Here is a 19,392-nt window from a genome sequence, read left to right on the forward strand (position 1 = left end):
TTAGAACCTACCTCCTTCCACTGTACCACATTGCCTTTGGGGAGAAAACATAAAAAGGGTTCTTGCTTTTAGCATCATTGGCTTAGTATGCCTCTTGTGTGGAACGAAGTCCCTAAAAGCAGCTGCAATGGACTGGGTCTAGAGTCAGTTACATAAAGGTGACATTGGAAACCATGGAAGCAGAGATTGGGTAGAGAGAGTGGAGGCCCAGGATTAAGTCTTGGAGGGCAGATACCCAAGGTTAGAGGTAAGAGGGATGATTCTGGACCAATGAAAGAGACTAACAGTGTGATCACATAGGTAGGAGGAGAAGCGAGGGAGAACAGTGTTCCCAGAAGTCATGGGACTAGGGAGGAGGGACTGTTCAGGAAGAGGAGTTGGTAAACAGCTGCAGAGAAGTAAAGGAGGCTGAGGACTGGGAAAAAGCCATGGAATTTATTTATTCATTTTAAAAACAAGTTGTATTGATGCCTTTTGTTTTTATATCACAGTTATTTCTGGAAATATCATTCCCCTCCCCCCTGGATTGAATCTTCCTGTGTAACAAAGAAAGCCATTAAGCAAAAGCATCTGATAGAATAAGTGTTTGAAAATGTATATGACATTCTGCCCTAACAATCCCTGGCTTCTCTGTTGTGTGGAGGGAGGTATGTTTCATTATCTAGTCTCCAGAACCATTATTGGTTTTTCAGTTACTCAGAGTTTCAAAGCCACTGAATTTAGCAAGGAATCATTGGTGACCTTTGGGAGAGTATTTTCAGTAGAGTGGTTAGGTCAAAAGCCAGACTGCGAGGGGCTGAGGAGTGAGTCCTTTCCTGATGCTATGCTAGTGCTTCTCCCACCTACTCAAATTAACTTAAAATTATTTTTAAAATTATATATGTGTATATATATGTATGTATATATACATGCATACATATATACATATGTGTATGTGTGTATGTATGTGTATGTAGTACTCTCTCTGGACTTACTCCTCCAACTGCCCAACCAATGCTGGCAATTTCGGGTCCCCAGACAGCAATAACTACTTCTTCCCTTGGGGGACTAAAAGTAGCTACGAGGAGGGGGTTTCTGGTACTTTCAATCATGAGCCCCCACTAGTGTGCTCCCATTTATCAATCCAAATCAGTTGAACTTCATTAATTTTTAGAAAAAGGCACTTATTAAAATGATAAACAAAAAACAGTTGATGTAAAATGGTCTTCTCATGAAAGAATGATAATGCCCCTAGAAAAAGGGGGCTCAAATTTATAATAACATAGCAGTGAGGCACACATGTAGAGACTACTTGTGGCAAAGAGGTACCTCACAGAGTCTGATTACTGGAAGTTCCCTTTTTTCCTTTTGTGGAGGCCTCATGAAATTTTCCTTAGTATAATGCCAATTGGCTCCAAACATTGGTGCTTTTCTAGAGACCTTAGCTATCGTTTCTGTCTGTCATGAAGCATAATGATCTCTGAAGAACTTAGTAGATAATAGTATGCTTATAAATAGTAGTATCACATAATAGATGCTTAATAAATGTTTATCGATTGATTGATTTAAGCCACCACCAAACTCAAATGAATATCTTTCCACATTTGTCCGCAGGTGCTCCCACCATCGTTGGCCACTACCACTCTAACAGCACTCTTTTTTTTCACTTCTTCTTGGTCGTGAAGGAAGGGGAAGATTCGAATTGTTGATGGGCCTGCTGGATTAGGTCATCTAGCCACCATCTTGCAATCTCTCCGTACCTTGCAATGCCCACAAGATTGCTGTCCATTTCAAGGCTGCTTCTGACTGCCATGGTTCTTGTTATCCTGTTATTAGTGCTTTTAGACTGCGCTATTGTCTTAGTAGTTTACCTTGCTTGTTCTAGTGGAATCTCTGACACAGATCAGCATCTGGGCCTATAGAAAGATGACCATACCAGATGGGAGGTGTGCCAAAGCTGAGTGGGACATGTGTGATGAATCTTGACATTGGGTTGGAGCTAATCTAACCTCTCTTCCTTATTTCATTGAAAGGACCTCAGTGCCCCTTTCCACCACAATCTGGAAAATGAGAGGGTTAGTCCACATGGTCTCTAAAAGCCATCCCAGCCTTTCCCCCAAGATGGCACTGAAGGTAAAGAAGGAAGCTGTTGTCCCCACCCCCCCACCAAGACAGAAGCCAAGTCCAAGGCCTTGAAGGCCAAGAAGGCGGTGTTGAAGGGTGTCCACAGCCACAAAAAAGAAGAAGATCCAAACATCCCCCACCTTTTGGCAACCCAAGACACTAAGATTCAGAGGGTAGTCCAAATACCCTTGGAAAAGTGCCCCTGAGACAAACAAGCTGGATCACTATGTCATCATTAAGTTCCCCTTGACTACTGAGTTTGCTATGAAGAAGACTGAGGACAACAGCACTCTAGTCTTCATTGTGGACATCAAGGCCAACAAGCATCAGATCAAGCAGGTGGTAAAGAAGCTGTATGACATCAACGTGGCCAAGGTCAACACACTGATCAGGCCTGATGGAGAGAAGAAGGCCTATGTCCGACTTACTCCGGACTACGATGCTTTAGGTGTTGCCAACAAAACTAGAATCATCTAAACTGTGTCCACTCCACCTACAATAAAAAGTTTTCCAGTATACAAAAAAGCCCTCCCAGCTCTGACATTCTATGTTTTAATATCTTTCCAGTTCTGATGCTCTGTATCCTATGCTCTATTTTTCATATGTGCTTTTTTATATTTATTTCTGTGGAGCTATGTTTTTAAAACTTCTAGTAGACTCAATTGACAAAAAATAAATGCTTACAATGAATTAAATGCCAATCTCACAGGACACCTAGAGTCTGAGCTCAAAACTCACCTTTTAGTTCTTTCTTTTTTTAATATAACCTCTTAATTTTATTTTCTTTTTCAATTATCAAGCATTTTCTCCCTCCTCCTCCCTCATCCCTGCACCCACAAGGAAAGAGAGAGTAAGAGAGGGGAAAGAGAGAGAGAGAGGAAAGTAAAAAAGGCAGAAAGAAAGGAAAGAAGGAAGCGAGGGAAAGAGACAAAGGAAAGGAGGAAGGGAGGGAGGAAAGACAATAGAGAATCATTACATCATATAAGCATACTCAAGCGATACAAATTCCCACAGTGGCCACATCCAAAAATGCGTTTCTCATTCTACATATTAGTCCATCATCACTCTGTCAGGAAATGGACAGAATTCTTCTTCATTAGTATTATGGAATCATGGCTGATGATTTCATTGATTAAATTTCTTGAGTCTTTCAGAATTGTTCGCTTTTATAATATTGATACTATACTAGGAATTTTCCTTCTGGTTCTGCTCACTTTACTCTGCTTTAGTTCATACAAGTCTTCCTAGGTCTCTCTGAAATAGTCTCTTTAATTAATTCTTATGGCACAATAATAATATATTACATTCATATGCAGTGCCATAATTTATCCAACCATTCTCCAATTTATGGGCACCTTCTCAGTTTTCAATTCTTTGCCACCACAAAAAGAGTGGATACAAATATTTTTATATATAAAGTCCTTTTAAACCTTGTAAATACACGCATGGTCTTAAGTTCCTTCCAACCATGAAAATTAACGTTCTAAGATAGCTCCCAGCTCCCAGCTATGGACTAATAAAGTTTCTTGAGTTCTGATATCCTATGCTTTAAGGTCCTAAGTTCTAATATTGACTTCTGATATTTTTGTTTTATGGTTCCTTTTAGCTATTACATTATAGATTTTTAGAGCTGGAAGGGATCATTTTACCGATGAGGAATCTGAGATCCACAGAGGATAAGTGATTGTCTAAAGTATAAATGAAAGAGCTGGGATTTGAACTCAAGTCTTCTCACTCCAAACCCAATACTCGTCTTTCCATCTTCCTGCTTCACACCTCTAAGGTCTCTTCTAGTTCTGACATTCTATTGTTCTATGAATAAATATGAGCATCACTCTAGGAAGCTCTTAGAAGAGGTGGGAATATTGTCTAAGTCACTTGCTAAAGAAAAAATTTCAAGGGCTTGAAAGAGTTATTGACATCCAAAGAGTCCCTAAATCATTTGAAATGATAGAGTTGGGCTCTGAAAACTAGGTTCTATAAAGACTGGATAAAGGAACTGAAGATGTTTACTTTGATGAAGAGAAGACTTAAGAAAGGACATGAGGAAGAAAGAAAAGATGTTGTTTGTGTCCTGAAAGAGCAGAACATAGGGTGAAGGAGCTAGAGGGAGGGAGAGCAGAAAGGAGGAAAGGAAAATTCATGAGGCATTTGGGTTCAATGTGAAGAAATATGTTAGCAGTCAGAGCTACCAAAATATGGAAGAACAGAACTAAATTCAAGCAGAGCATTTAATAAGGTCTCTGTTGTGGACAAGATGGATAGCTGTGGATTTGATGATAATACAATTGGGTGGATTTGGAATTGGTTGAATGACTAAAGTCACAGTAGTTATTAATAGTTCCACGTCAACTTGGAAGATGGCCTCCAAAGGACCCGGGCTTGGCCCTGCACTGGTTAACGAATGTTAACCATTAGTCATTAGTGACTGAGAAAAATCATAAATGGTATGATTATTGATAATTCACACACCGAGTGACAGAGTTAGCAACCAGAAAGATCTTGACAGGCTAGAATTCTAGGCGAATTGAGGAAGATGAAGTTTACTAGGGGTTAATATAAAGCCTTGCCCAGTGGGATATTGAAATCTATCTTGCCCTACAAGAAAATAAGGGGAAAGGGAATAAGGCAGGGGGAGTGGGGTGATAGAAGGGAGGGCAGACTCAGAGAAGGGGCAAGGAGAATACATGCCATCTTGGGGTGGGGGGAGAGTAGAGATGGGGAGAAAATTTGTAACTCAAAATCTTGTGAAATGAATGTTGAAAACTAAAAATAAGTTAAAAATTAAAAAATATAAAGCCTTGTCCTTGGGTTCAAAAAGTTGTCTTCACAAGTACAAGATGGAGAAGCTATGGCTAGACAGTAGATCCTCTGAGAAAGAGTTGGGAGTGGGAGAAAAGTTAGTGAATTGTAAGCCAAAAGTTGATAGACACCTTCTCTGCAATTTAAGAGATTAAATGATAATTGAGAAATATTTAGCAAAATGAATAAAAATACAATACAACAGAGATCATGTTAATTTGTGGCTAAGTCAATATGTAACCTGCAGAAATCCATTTATTTTTTAGTTTGATGCCATTGGCCTGGAGCATTGAGAGGTTGAATGGCTTGTCTGGGGTCACATAGCCATTATGTGTCTTTAGAATGTAAGATCCTTGAGGGTAGAACTTGTTTCTTCTCTTCTAGTTGTATCCGCAGGGCCTAGTACAATGCCTGGTACATAGTAGGTGCTTATTAAATACTTGTAGAACTATTAAACAATTTTTACACAAAGACAGATCCTAAAAAGTGGGGAAATATTAATTGCTCATAGGTCGGCAAGCCAGTATAATAAAAATGACAGTACTATTAAATTAATTTACTTATTCAGTGCCATGGCAATCAAGCTATCAGAGGATAATTTTATAGAGCTAGAAAAAATAATAACAAAATTCAGCTGGAAGAACAAAAGGTTAAGAATCTCAAGAGAATTAATGAAAAAAAGTGGGAAGGAAGGGGGCCCAGCGGTACCAGATTGCAAACTGTCCTACAAAGCTATAATCCTCAAAACAATAAATCACTGGTTAAGGAACAAAGAGGTGAGTCAGTGGAACAGACTAGGTGCATAATATAAAGAATCAAATGAACACAATGCCCTAGTGTGTACGATAAACCCAAAGATCATAGCTACGGGGGCAAGAAGCCACCATTACACAAAAAACTATTGGGAAACTGGAGAGAAGTCTGGCAGAAACTACCGTGTCCCAAGATAAGCTCCAAATATGCACATGACTTAGACATAAAGGGTGATGTAAACCAATTATAAACAGGGAAAGAAGAAATTACCTATCAGATCTATAAATAGGGAAGAATTCATGACTAAACAAGAAACAGGGCTACAGAAAATAGAATGAATAATCTTGATTATATAAACTTTAAAAGTTTTTGCATAAACAAAACCAAGTACAGTTATATTTAGAAAGGAAGCAGGTAAATGGAAAAACAATCTTTGCTGCAAGTTTCCCTGATAAAGGTCTCATTTCTAATATATATACATATATATGTATATGTATATGAAAATGTTTCAAACACAGGGCATATCTTGGAGATATTGTGGGTTTGGTTCCAGACCATCTTAGTAAAGCAAATATTGCAATAAAGCAAGTCACATGAAAATTTGGTTTCCCAGTACATATGAAAGTTACATTTACACTATACTGTAGTCTATTAAGTGTGCAATAGTATTATGTCTTAAAAAAACCAATGTATGTACCTTAATTAAAAATAATTTATTGCTAAAAATGCTAACCATCACCTAAGCCTTTAGCAAGTCAATCTTTTTGCTGGTGGAGGGTCTTGCCTTGAAGTTGGTGGCTGTTGACTGTTCAGGGTGGTGGTTGCTGAAGGTTGGGGTGGCGATGGCAATTTCTTAAAATAAGACAACATTAAAGTTTGCTTTATTGATTGACTCTTCCTTTCATGAAAGATTCTCTGCAGGATGTGATGCTGTTTGATAGCATTTTACCCACAGCAGAACTTCTTTCAAAATTGAAGTCCGTTCTCTCAAACTCTGCCACTACTTTATCAACTAAGTTTATGTAACATTTTTCAAACTTGTTGTGTCTCAGGGAATTGAGAGGTCTAAAGAGAGGGAGAGAGATGGAGGAATGGCTGGTCAGTGGAGCAGTCAGAATATACAACATTTATCAATTAAGTTCACCATTTGTCGATTAAGTTATCCATCTTATATGAGTGTGGTTTGTGGTGCCCCAAAACGCTTAATAATAACATCAAAGACCACTGATCACAGATCACATAACAGATATAATAATAAAGAAAAAGTTTGAAATATTGCAAGAATTACCAAACTGTGACACAGAGACACAATGTGAGCATGTGCCATTGGGAAAACGGAATCAATAGCTTGTTCCATGCAGGGCTGCCACAAACCTTCAATTTGTAAAAAACAAAAAACAAAAACAAAACAAAAATAAAAATGCCAAACTGCAGGATCTGCAAAGTGCAACAAAATAAGATATTCCTGAATAGAAGAATAAGAGTCATTCTCCAGTTGATGAATGGTCAAAGACAGTTTTCAGAAGAAGAAACCCAGGCTATCAATAATCATATGAAAAAGTGATCTAAATAACTAATAATTAAAAATGCAAATGAAAACAAATCTAAGGTTCCACCTCACACCAATCAGACTGATAAAACTGACAAAAAAGGAAAATGATGAATGCGACGATAGTTGGGGCTTTGAAAATGGGCACGGTAATGCACTGGTGGTAGAGCTGTGAACTGGTCCAGCCATTCTGGAAGACAATTCAGAACTATGCCCCAAAAGCTATTTAATTATGCACACAATTTGACCCAGTGATACCACTATTAATTTTATAACCCAAAGAGATAAAAAGTGGGGTGGGGGTGGGGAAGGACCAACATATAAAAAAATTATAGTAGCCTTTTTTGTGGTGGCCAAAAATAGTAAATTGGTCGTGGGGGAGCATCAATTGGGGAACAGCTGAACAAGTAATGGTTATAGGAATTTGATGGAAAACTATTGTGCTGTAAGAAATGATGAAGAGGATAGTTTGGGAGAAACTTGGGAAGATATATATGAACTAACGCCGAGTGAGGCGAACAAAACCAAGAGAAAAATGTATACAATAATAACATTAGAGTAAAGACAAACAACTTTGAAAGATGTGAGAACTCTGATCAACACAATGACCAATAGTAGTTCCAGAGGATTTATGAAGGAATATGGCCACTTCCAAATAGAGAGGTAATGGACACAGAACAGATTGAAGCATATTTTGTTGGGACATGGCCAATGGGGAAATTTGTCTTACTTGACTCTACGTGTTTATAACTGGGGTTTTGTTTTTCTTGTTTTCTCAGAAAGTGGGGGAGAGAAGGTAGGAAGGAGAGAAAGTGGATCTTGTTTGAAAATACCATTTAATTAAAAAACAAATACTTGTTGATTGATTGATACGGCAGCTAGGACAACAACATCATCTCCAGTCTTCAGCTTCATTGAGAGGCCAATGTCCGTAACAAGAGAGGTGATAATGATGGTCCTGCTGGATACTTTTTGGGTCAGGCCATATCTGATGTATCATGTTCAGTGCTGGCATCACATTAGGAAGGACATTTGATACGCTGGAGAATGTCCAGAGAAGGAACCCATGGTAGTGAAGCGACTTGAGATCATGCCATACGAGGACTGGTGGAAGGAACTGAAGTTGTTTATCCTGAAGGAAAGAAGATTTAGGAGAGGGCATGATAGCTGTCTTCAAATATTTGAAGGGCTGTCATGCTGAAGATGGATTACACTTGATGTGCCTGGCTCCATAGGGCAGAAAAGGAAGCAATAGATGGAAGTCACAGATATGTAGATTTTGGCTTCATGTCAGGAAAAATTCTCTCACAATGAGAACAATTCCAGAGGGCAATAGGCTGCTTCAAAAGGAAGTGTCTTCCCTTTCCCTGGAAGTCCTTAAACAAAGGAATGACCCCTTCTTTGGGATACTGTATGAGGGATACTTGTTTATGGATAGGTTGAATTATATGACTTCTGAGGTTCATTCTAGCTCTGAGATGCTGTGACTCTATGATGCCAAGTCTGTGTGACCTTGGGTGAGTTCATTCCCCTCTTTGGGTCTCAGTTTCCTTTTCTGTAAAATAAGTAACTTGATCTAGATGTTTCTAATGGCTGCTGACCTCCTGGATATTCCATGAACAAGATACTACACCTCTCAGCTCCAGGCATTTTCTCTGGCTGTCCTCCATGCCTGGAATACTCCCTCTCTTCCTCTCTGACTACTGACCTCCCTGGTTTCCTTTAAATCTCAGCTACAATCTGACCTTCTACAGGAAGTCTTGCCCAGCTCCTCTTAATTCCAGAGTGTTACCTCTTTTAACTATCTGCTATTCATCTTGTATCTGGTTTGTTCATATATATATATATATATATATATATATATATATATATATATATATATATATATGTATGTATGTATGTATATATATATATATGTATGTATATATATACACATTTGTTTGTATGTTGTCTCTCCCATTAGATTGTAAGCTCTTCAATGGCAGAGGCTGGTTTCCCCCCCTCTTTTTGTATCCCCAGCATTTAGCACAGTTCCTACCACATAGTAGGTACTTAATAAATTGTAGTACAGTGCCTATCACATAGTAGGTGCTTAATAATAAATAAATTGACTCATTGGCCCAGATGTTTTGAGATTCTATAAATGAGACATTCATTAATGAATGAATAAAAAAGCATCTATTAGACGCTTCCTGTGTGTCATACACTGTGTTGAGTGTTGAGGATTCAAATACAAGTAAACAGGATAGCCTCTGTCCTCAGGGAACTTAATTATGATGAAGGGAAACTATGCTAAAGGGGAGCTAGAAAGAAGAAAGGATGAGGAGCATAGCCAGAGTAGAGGTAGTGTGGTTTGGAATGGCCAGGAAAAGCTTGGTCCTAGGCAAGATAAGGTAAAAGATCGCCTCTCAGGGCCCAAAATGCCGTGGAAAGAGTCCAGCTTCTGGTGGGAAGAGGTTGAGGGGGGCGGTCTAAAGTGCAAGTGGTGGAGTAGGGAAGTGGCCTAGAAGTGGACTCCCATCTGCACTGCCCATTACTGGAGGTAATGAACTCCACATCACTGAAGGTGTATGAGTCAGGGCCAAATGGCTCCATGTCAGGGAGGCTACAGAAGAGCTCTCTAAGTGGAAGGGAGAGTGAACTAAGTGACCTTGGACTTTCCTTTTAAAACTTGGCCTTTGTTCCCAAGATTTAATGATTCTCTGACTACAGAATTAGCAATGAGCTAACTAGAGGCAGCAAGGTGGCACAGTGGTTAGAGAGCTGGATTTGGAATCAGGAAACCTGAATTCAAATCCTGCTTTGGGCACTTAAACCCTCTAAGTTTCAGTTTCCTCATCTATAAAATGGGGTAATGATAGTATGGGTTGTTGTGAGGAATGAAAGAGTTGGCACCATACAAAAGCTATTGTTATCATCATGAACAGCACCATCATCATTGTGATAGACCAGCATTTTCCTTATGCAACTTCCTTCAGTTCTAGATTCCCTGAAGGCCCCAGCTTCTTCCTCTCCATGCAGCCTGATTAGCACCAGCTTCCTGGCCAGTGGGCATTAAAAAGTCCCAGATGCATGTAGTCTGGGCCTCTCATACTTGGTGGGTGCCTGAGCCTATGGGAGTCTCCGTATCCTGATGACTTATTGACCAGACACACTTCCAGATAGAGACAGGAGGGCCATGTGCAGAGCCAGCTATGTTCCATTGGATCCTTGTCGCGTGTTCTTACTGTGTTAAAGCAAAGTAATCCTATTTTGTTAAATATACGGTGACTTTCACATGCCTTGTTTCATGCCAACACAGAATTTGAACTAAGAGGATGCTGGTGCTGGTGCTGGTGCCTGCAGCAATCATCATCATCGTCATCATCATCATCGTCATCACCATCATTGTCATCATTATTGGTATTATTTTGATTGTCAGGGACCCCAGGCTCCAATCCTAGATTTCCCACTTACTAACTGTATAATCTTGGACAAGTCCTTTATTCTCTCTGATCTTACAACCATAAAATAGAGAAAAGAATCCTGGCACTGCCTTCCTCATAGGGCTATTGTGAGGCAGACGCATTGTAAGCCTTAGAAGTGTTCTAGAAATGGTGATACTGACAATGGTGATACTGACTCAAGCTCCCATGAGTCTGTCCGTGATCTAGTCAGCATCTCAGATGCTGCCTCCTCCTCCCTCCCCACCAAGTGTAGGAGGTGCCAAAATAAACAGTTACCGCCCTTCTCCCCCCGGGTTTCTCCCTCAATCTCACTTTCTGTGTCTTGCAACACCTCAAAATAGGGGCCAGTAAGGAAGGGCAGGGAGAAGGAGGAACGATTTCTCACAGGTCCTGTTACCAGGGGCAACGGTGCATTCCACCCTTAAGCTGTGGGTAGGCTGCACCCTTTTCTCCATGAGTCCCTCCTGTACCCCCAGGGCACAGATCTCACAAACTCAGAATTGCCAGCAATGGTAATGGGAACAGGGGTGAGGGTTAAGTCCTGTTGAGATCACATAAAGAGAAGGGAAGTTGGGGGGAAGGAAAGGGGAGGAGTTTTATTGCTTAGAGATTCCTTTCTCAATAACAATTCAACAGCCACCTATTAACACTTAGAAGAAAGAAGAAGGGAGCCCATGAATTGGAATCGGAAGATATGGATTCAAATCCTGCTTCAAACACTTATTCTGTGACATGTCACAATCTCTGTGAGCCCAGTGGCTTGCACATTTGTTTTTCAGTCATTTTAGTTTTGTCTGACTCTTTATGACCTCATTTGGGGTTTTCTTGGCAGAGATACTGGAGGGATTTGCTATTTCCTTCTCCAGCTCCTTTTACAGAAGACTAACTGAGGCAAATGGGATTAAGTGACTTGCCCAGAGTCACACAGTTACGAAGTGTTTGAGGTCAAATTTGAACTCACTCCAGGTCCAGCACTTTAACCACTGCATCACCTATCTGCCCCAATTTGCATATAATAGATGTTTAATAAATGTTTGTTTTCTTTAGATTTATTGCCCTCAGAGGCTATCTATTCTGACCAGAATCCCCTCTACAACACACCTTCCAAGTAGTCATTCAGCCTTTGCTTACATCTACTTTGGCCAAGGGAAAATGACCACATCTAAGGGCAGAAATTTGACTCCTGGGTAGCTCTCATTGTCAGGACCTTTTCCTTATGTTGAGCCAAAATCTGCTTCTCTGCAACTTGTCCCCATTGATCCTAGATCTGCCTTATAGAAATGAACGTGTCTGAGGTTCAGTTTTATTACCAGCTTTCATACCGGCATACTGGGTGCTTGCCTGTTTAGTCATGATGTGGCAGTCAGGATGATGGGTGTCATCAGCCCTCTAATGGGGGACACTGCTATAAGCCTGGCTGCTCAGCCATCCTTGGCAACATCATAGTTGCCAAAAGACACTAAATTACTTTCTAGGATGGTCCTAAAAGGTCGTGTATTGAGAGAGGGTCGCTTTCTAAGATGAATAAGGCAGGACCCTCTTGATTCTAAATGATCTATCTCCATCAAGTACTGTGGACTGGATTGAAGAGATAGCTAGCTTTCCGTTAGCTAATGGAGCAGGACTCTTAAGTAAAACTGACTCCTTCCTCATAAAAGGCACACTACCTCCTCCATCGTCCTTCAAATCTCCCAGAACTAGGAATAGAAGGGAGAAGGTATTGCTTCTCTCTTGAATGAGGAGCAGCCTTTGGTAGGAGCAGCCTTTAGCAGCCTTAAGTTACTAAAGCTTAAAACTGCACTAAGACTTTTGGGATATCCTGTATAAAAGTCATTCCTGATAGTGTCATATGTAGATTTGTAATGAACTGGGAATTGCCCCCCTTAAATTCTGGGTGCTAAATGGATTTCACTTTACACTTGATTTGTATGTTTGTTTTTGAGCTAAGAATTTTTCCTATAATCTATGTACTTAATAATTCCCAATAAACTCTCTCTCTCTCTCTCTCTCTCAATCTCTGTGTGTGTGTGTGTGTGTATACGTATTAGTGCTTGAAAGTTTTTCCAATCACTTTACATACATTATCTCCTTTGAGCCTCATAGTGAGTCTGTGAAGTTGGTACTACAGGTCCTATTATCCCCATTTTGCAGAAGGGTAAACTGAGGCTCATAGAAATTAATGACTTGCCCATGGTTAAAGAGCTCCTAAGTGTCTTTAGTGAGATTTGAACTCAGATCTTCCTGACTTCAGGTCCATCACTCTATCCATTCTGCTCAGCTTCCTCTCACATGACAATCCTTCAAATTCTTGAAAATAGCTATCATGTTTCCTTTAAGTCCTCTCTTCTCCAGGTTAAATATCTCTACTTCCTTCAAGTAATCATCATACGCTATGACCTTAAGGTCCTTTACCTTCCTGGTTGTCTCACTCTGGACACTTATCAATATCTTTCTTAAATGTAGTACCCAGAACTGAAGACAGTTCTCTAGATGCAATCTGACTGGAAAAGAATTAAACAGGACCATCACCAACCACCCTAACCCTGGACACTGTGTCTCTCTCAATGAAACCTAAAATTGCATTGACTTTTATGTCCCACTGTTGATCATGTTGGGATCACAGTTTACTCAAATCCTCCCAATCTTTTCATATCAATTCCTGTCTAGCCATGCCTCCTCCCATCTTATATTGGTGAAGCTGATTTTTTGAAAGCTATTTTATTTCTTTCATTAAATATTTTCCATTTGCATGTAAAAATTTTTAACAACCACTTTAAAATTTTTTGAGTTTCAAATTCTCTCTGTCTCTCCTGCCCCTCTCCCCTAGTTGAGAAGGCAAGCAATTTGATATCAATCGTACATGTGAAGTCATGCAAAACATGTTTTCATATTAGCCATGCTGCAAAAGAAAACACACAGACCAAAGAAAAAACCCACAAGAAAAATAGTTTTTTTAAAAAAAAGTATGCTTCATTCTGCATTCAAAATTCACCAGTTCTCTCTCTAGAGGTGTATAGGACTTTTTCATCATGGGTCCTTTGAAATTGTCTTGAGTCATTGCTTTGATCAGAGTAGCTAAGGTTTTTATAGTTGATCATTCTTACAATATTGCTGTTACTGTGTACAGTACTCTCCTGGTTCTGCTCACTTCACTCTGCATCAGTTTATATAAGTCTTCCCAGGTTTTCCGAAACCATCTTACTCATTATGTCTCATAACACAATAGTATTCCATGACAATCATATAGACAACTTGTTCAGTTATTCCTCAGTTGCTGGGCATGCCCTTAATCTCTAATTCTTTGCCACCACAAGAAAATCTGCTATAAATATTTTTGTAAAAACAGGTTCTTTCCCCTTTTATTTGATCTCTTTTGGATACAGACCTAGTAGTGGTATTGCTGGTTCCAAGGGTATTCATATTGTTCTCCAGAATGGCTGGATTAGTTCACAGCTCTACTACCGGTACCTTAGAGTCCCAGTTTTCCACACCCCCTCCAGCATTTGCCTTTTTTCTTTTTGGTCATGTTAGCTAATGTGATGAGTGTGAAGTAATATCTCAAAATTGTTTTAATTTATATTTCTCTGATCAGTAGTGATTTGGAACATTTTATGTGGTTATTGATAGCTTTGATTTCTTCTGAAAATTGCCTGTTTATATCCTTGATTATATCAACTGGGGAATTGCTCTTATTTTTATAAATTTGGCTCAGTTCCCTATATATTTGAAAAAATGAGGCCTTAAAGAAATTTGATGTAATTTTCCCCCTCCCCCAGTTTACTTTTTCCTCCTAATTTTGGCTGCATTAGCTTTATTTGTAGCTTTTTTTAACTTCATGTATTCAAAACTGTACATTTTACATTCTGTGATGCTCTCTTGTTTGGTCATAAACTCTTCCCTTCCCCGTAGATCTGACTGGTATACTTTTCTATGTACCCCTAATTTATTTATGATATCACTCTTTATGTCTATATCATTTAGTCATTTTGAACTTATCTTGGTATGTAATGTGAGATGTTGGTCTATGCCTTTTTTCTGCCAAACTGCTTTCCAGTTTTCCCAGCAATTTTATCACATATTGAGTTCTTACCCCCAAAGCCTGGGTCTTTGGATGTATCAAATACTAGATTACTATGATCATTTACTACCCTGTATTGTGTACCTAATCTAGTCTACTGATCACCACTCTATTTCTTAGCTGGTACTAGATTGTTTTGAGGATTGCTGCTTCATAATAGAGTTTGAAATCTGGTTCAACGTCAGTTTCTAAGCTGCCTTCCTTCACATTTTTCCCCGATGATTCCCTTGACATTCTTGACATTTTGTTCTTTCAGATGTATTTTATTAGTATTTTTTCTATCTCTGTAAAATAATTCTTTGATAGCTTGATTGGTATGGCACTGAATGAGTAAATCAACTTAGGTAGAATTATCATTTTTCTTGAATTGGCTCTGCCTACCCATGAGCAATTAATATTTCTCCAATTATTTTATTCATATGGAGTGTTTTGTAATTGTGTTGATTATCTTGGCAAGTAGACTCCCAAGTATTTAATATTATCTGCAGTTATTTTGAATGAAATTTCTCTTTCTGTCTCTTCCTGTTGGGTTTTGTTGGTAGTATACAGAAATGCTGACAATTTATATGGGTTTATTTTATATCCTGCAACTCTGCTGAAGTTGTTGATCATTTCAACTAGTTTTTTAGCTGATTCTTTAGAGTTCTCTAACTATATCATCATATCATCTGCAAAGAGCAATATTTTTGTTTCCTCATTACCTATTTTTATTCTTTCAATTTCTTTTCCTTATCTTATTGCTATAGCTAGCATTTCTAATACAATATTGAATAATAGTGATGATAATGGACATCCTTGCTTCACTTCTGATCTTATGCAGAAGACTTCAAGTTTATTCCCATTCCAGATAATGCTTGCTCTTGGTTTTAGTTAGATACTACTTACCATTTGAAAAAAAGTTCTATTGATTCCTATCTATGCTTTCTAATGTTTTTAATAGGGATGAGTGTTCCACTTGGTCAAAGGCTTTTTCTGCATCTATTAATATATTCATATGATTTTTGTTGTTTTTGAAGTTGATTTTTGTTAACTCAAAGTCTTAGAAATGCCAATGGTTGTTGGATTGGATTAGACTTCACAATTATTCATATTAAATTTCTTCTTAATAGCTCTCCCTAATGTAGCTAGAACTGACTCTTTTTGGATTCTGGATCTGCCATCCAGTGGGTTAACCATCCTCCCCAGCTTTGTGACCTCTGCAAACTTGATGAGCGTGTCATCGATGCCTTTATCTAAGTCACTGATAGAAATGTTAACCAGGACCACCAGTTCCTGAGGTGCTCGACTGGCAATTGCCTTCTAAGCTGACATTGAGCCATTAATGACTCCTCTTTGTGGTTAGTCACTCAAGTAGCTTGGAATCCATTTGACTTTTTGATCACCTGGCTCATATCCCTCTATCTTGTTGGCAAGAATAGCATGAAAGACTTTGTCAAATTCTCAGCAAAAATCAATGTAAGCTATAGCTACAGCAATCCCCTGATCTGTCAGTCTACTAACCCATCAAAAAAAGGAAATGAGGTCAGCTTGACAGGACCTACCCTTGATAGAGCCATGTTGGCTTTTTATGATCATCATTTCCTTTTCTAGATCATCACTACTATGACTATATCCACATTGATCTCTTGAGAAGGAGATCAACTCCACTTCCCCCTTTCCTTCTTGTCAAAATTGTTTTCTCATTGTATCTTCAGAGATTCATTTTCAACAGCTTCCCATCTTTCCTGTGCTGACTTTTCCTTTGTTTCATAGTCTAAAGAATCCTACCTATTCTTTTTCTCCCCAAATCTAGGATTTGTGTGAGCCTATCCCAGATTTCGCTCTCTTGTATCACAGATTCTAAGATGCAAAGACCACTTCCCCTCCCTTCTCCAGAAGCCCCACAAACTAAGTTTCCCACCATTTGGCTTCCAGCAATTAGTTCCCCCGATCGGTGAGAGTTATCTATTTCAGATTAGAATCTCCTTTTATTGGTTTCTCTACTTTTTGAAAGACGAAATTATCATTTAGGCAAGTAAATAAATTCCTAGTTATTCTTTTTGGGGGAGAAGGGAATGGGGGGAGAGAGAGAGAAAGAGTTGTCTAGTAAGTATTGGATCATTGAAGTCCTTCATCACTACTATAAAATGCCTCTGTGCTAGGCTTCTGATGTGTTTCCAGAATTTGTTACCTATTTCCAGAACTCCTCACCTATTTCCTCCTTCTGTCTAGGTGGGCTGTAATCTACCGCAATGATTCTTTTATCCCTCCTCTTCCCTGCCCCCGACATTGATCTTTACACAAATGCTCTTCACCATCAACTATTTATTTATATAATTCACAATCAACCCATTACTTATTAATCAGTTATTAATCTCCAACTTAAGCTTCTACTATGTGCCAAACCCTGTGCTCAGTGCTGTGGATAGTTAAAAAAGTAAAAATAATCCTTCCCCTCAGGAAGCTAACATTCTGTTGGGGGAGTATAACATATTCATACATAAGTAACCATGGGATACAAACAAGGATATAACTGGTGGCCCTCTCTAGTTCCTGGATTTTCTCACATGAGGTGGAATCAGGCCATATAATTGTATATATCTGATAAATCTTCTTAACACACAAAACTACTGTGTCTCTTCCCCTATTTTCATTTAACTTACCCTGGTTCTTTTGAATAAAACAGAGCCTTCTAAAGCCATGTGCCAATGATGGGTCTCAGGGATACCTCCGAGGTCAAATTGGCCTTCTTAGCCAATCCTTGGGTTAGAGGTCTTGGGTTAGAGGCCCTTCTTGGGTTAAAACCTCTAGCTCACCCTTCATTTTACCCATCTTTTAGTATTTGTGTCTTAAAATCTGAGGCCATGGGTTTTACTTCTGGCTCCTTTCTTGGATTTTGTTGTCTGAAAACCACTAGGCACCTCTTCTACTATTATTCTATTTTCTGAGTGATTATAATTAAGCAATTTTCTCCTTCCCCTTTTCATTTTCAAGGCCTTTTAATTAGATTGTCAAGACTCTGGGCAAACATATTCTTGTCCTTCTTATCAAAGTTTCCTTTACAATCTTTAAAATGCTATAGCCACGTGATATAATGTGATAATTACTCTGATTCTTAACGGTGGGGAGGAGTGGGAAGTCTACTGGTGAAAGAAGAGGAGGTCATTGATCAGGGCAGGCTTTTTGGAGGAGGTGGCATTTGAACTGGGCTCTAAAGACCAGGTAGGTTGGAAAGGCCGTTTCCTGGCTGGGCCAGGCTCCAACTTTGCTGAGCGCTGGGCCTGAGCTGGGATGGAGCTGGCGCTCTTGACGGCTCCCTAAGCCCACCGCATTTGCTAGAAGACAGACATCGTTAATTATGATGAAAAGGAGACCCTATTCATGGCAAATACTTAGGAGGATGTGAAGCGTGAAGTTGCAGACGCTTCCTAAGCTCCCTCGGAGGCCCAATCTGTCCAAACTCGCTCAGGCACTGTGGACTGCTTTTTCTGCTTCCCTTTTCTATCTAGGTTCCAGCTTTTGGGGACTAGGACCAGGAGCATCTTATAATTCAACATAATAGCAAGCATTTATTTAGTACTTTAAAGTTTGCTAAGTGCCTTACAAATGTGATGTCATTTGATCCTCAAAACAACCCTGGAAGGTAGGTGCTATTATTATCATCCTCATCTTACAGATGAGGAAACTGAGGCACAGAGACATTAAGAAACTTGCCCAAGGTCACAGCCAATAAGTGTTTGAGGTAGAATTTGAACTCAGAACTTTCTGACTCTAGGGCTAGCCCTCAGCCTGTGGTGCCACCTAGCTGCCATAAGAAGGACTTTCTATTGTTTCATCTGGTTGGGGCCAGGACAGGGATAGGGGTGTGTGTTAGGTCTGTCTGAATTCAGAGGAAGAAGATCCTCCTAATTGACCAGGCAGCCAGTGTGGTACAGTGGATAAGAGTTCAAAGTGTCTGAATTCTGGCTCAGCTGCTGACTCTCTTTGTGATCTTGGGGACTTCACTTTCCTACTCTATCCAATGAGAAGGTTGGACAAAGTGATATCTAAGGGCCTCAGCATGTCTTAACCCCACGATCATATGACTCACTCACAGTAAAGACCTCAGAGCCAGAAATAGAACTCAGGTTCCTTCACTCCAACTGTAGTGCCTCTGCTGTTCTATCCCATTGGCACTCCACCCAACTTCTCCTTTTGTTAGGGAGTTCTGATTGTAGAATTGATCCCAGATAAAGAATAAGAAGGTCCATTTTGCCTAAGGCTTCCCTTGGCCCATGGAGAGATCTGGCTTTTTGCGTGCTCACCCTCTCTGCCCTATCCCCTCAACACTTTTTTTTGGAGAAGGGAAGGCAGGGCAATTGGGGTTAAGTGACTTGCCTAAGGTCATACAGCTAGTAAGTGTGTCAAGTGTCTGAGGTTGTATTTGAACTGAGGTCCTCCTGACTCCAGGGCTGGTGCTCTACACACTGTGCCACCTAGCTGCCCCTCAACACTGAAACATGCACACCCATGGGACTCATTCCCACAAACTTGCTCATGGCATTCTTCCCAACTGACATTCTCTGCCCCCTCCTTGCCGCGTTCCCCCTAGGCCTCTTCCTGGGCCGAGGGTCGCGGGCAGTCCTCCCCGGGGGACCTCTTCTGCTCCTACACCGAGCCTTCGGTCGTCACCGGCCGGCCTG

This window comes from Trichosurus vulpecula, chromosome 1 (genome assembly GCF_011100635.1).
Source record: "Trichosurus vulpecula isolate mTriVul1 chromosome 1, mTriVul1.pri, whole genome shotgun sequence".
NCBI lineage: Eukaryota > Metazoa > Chordata > Mammalia > Diprotodontia > Phalangeridae > Trichosurus > Trichosurus vulpecula.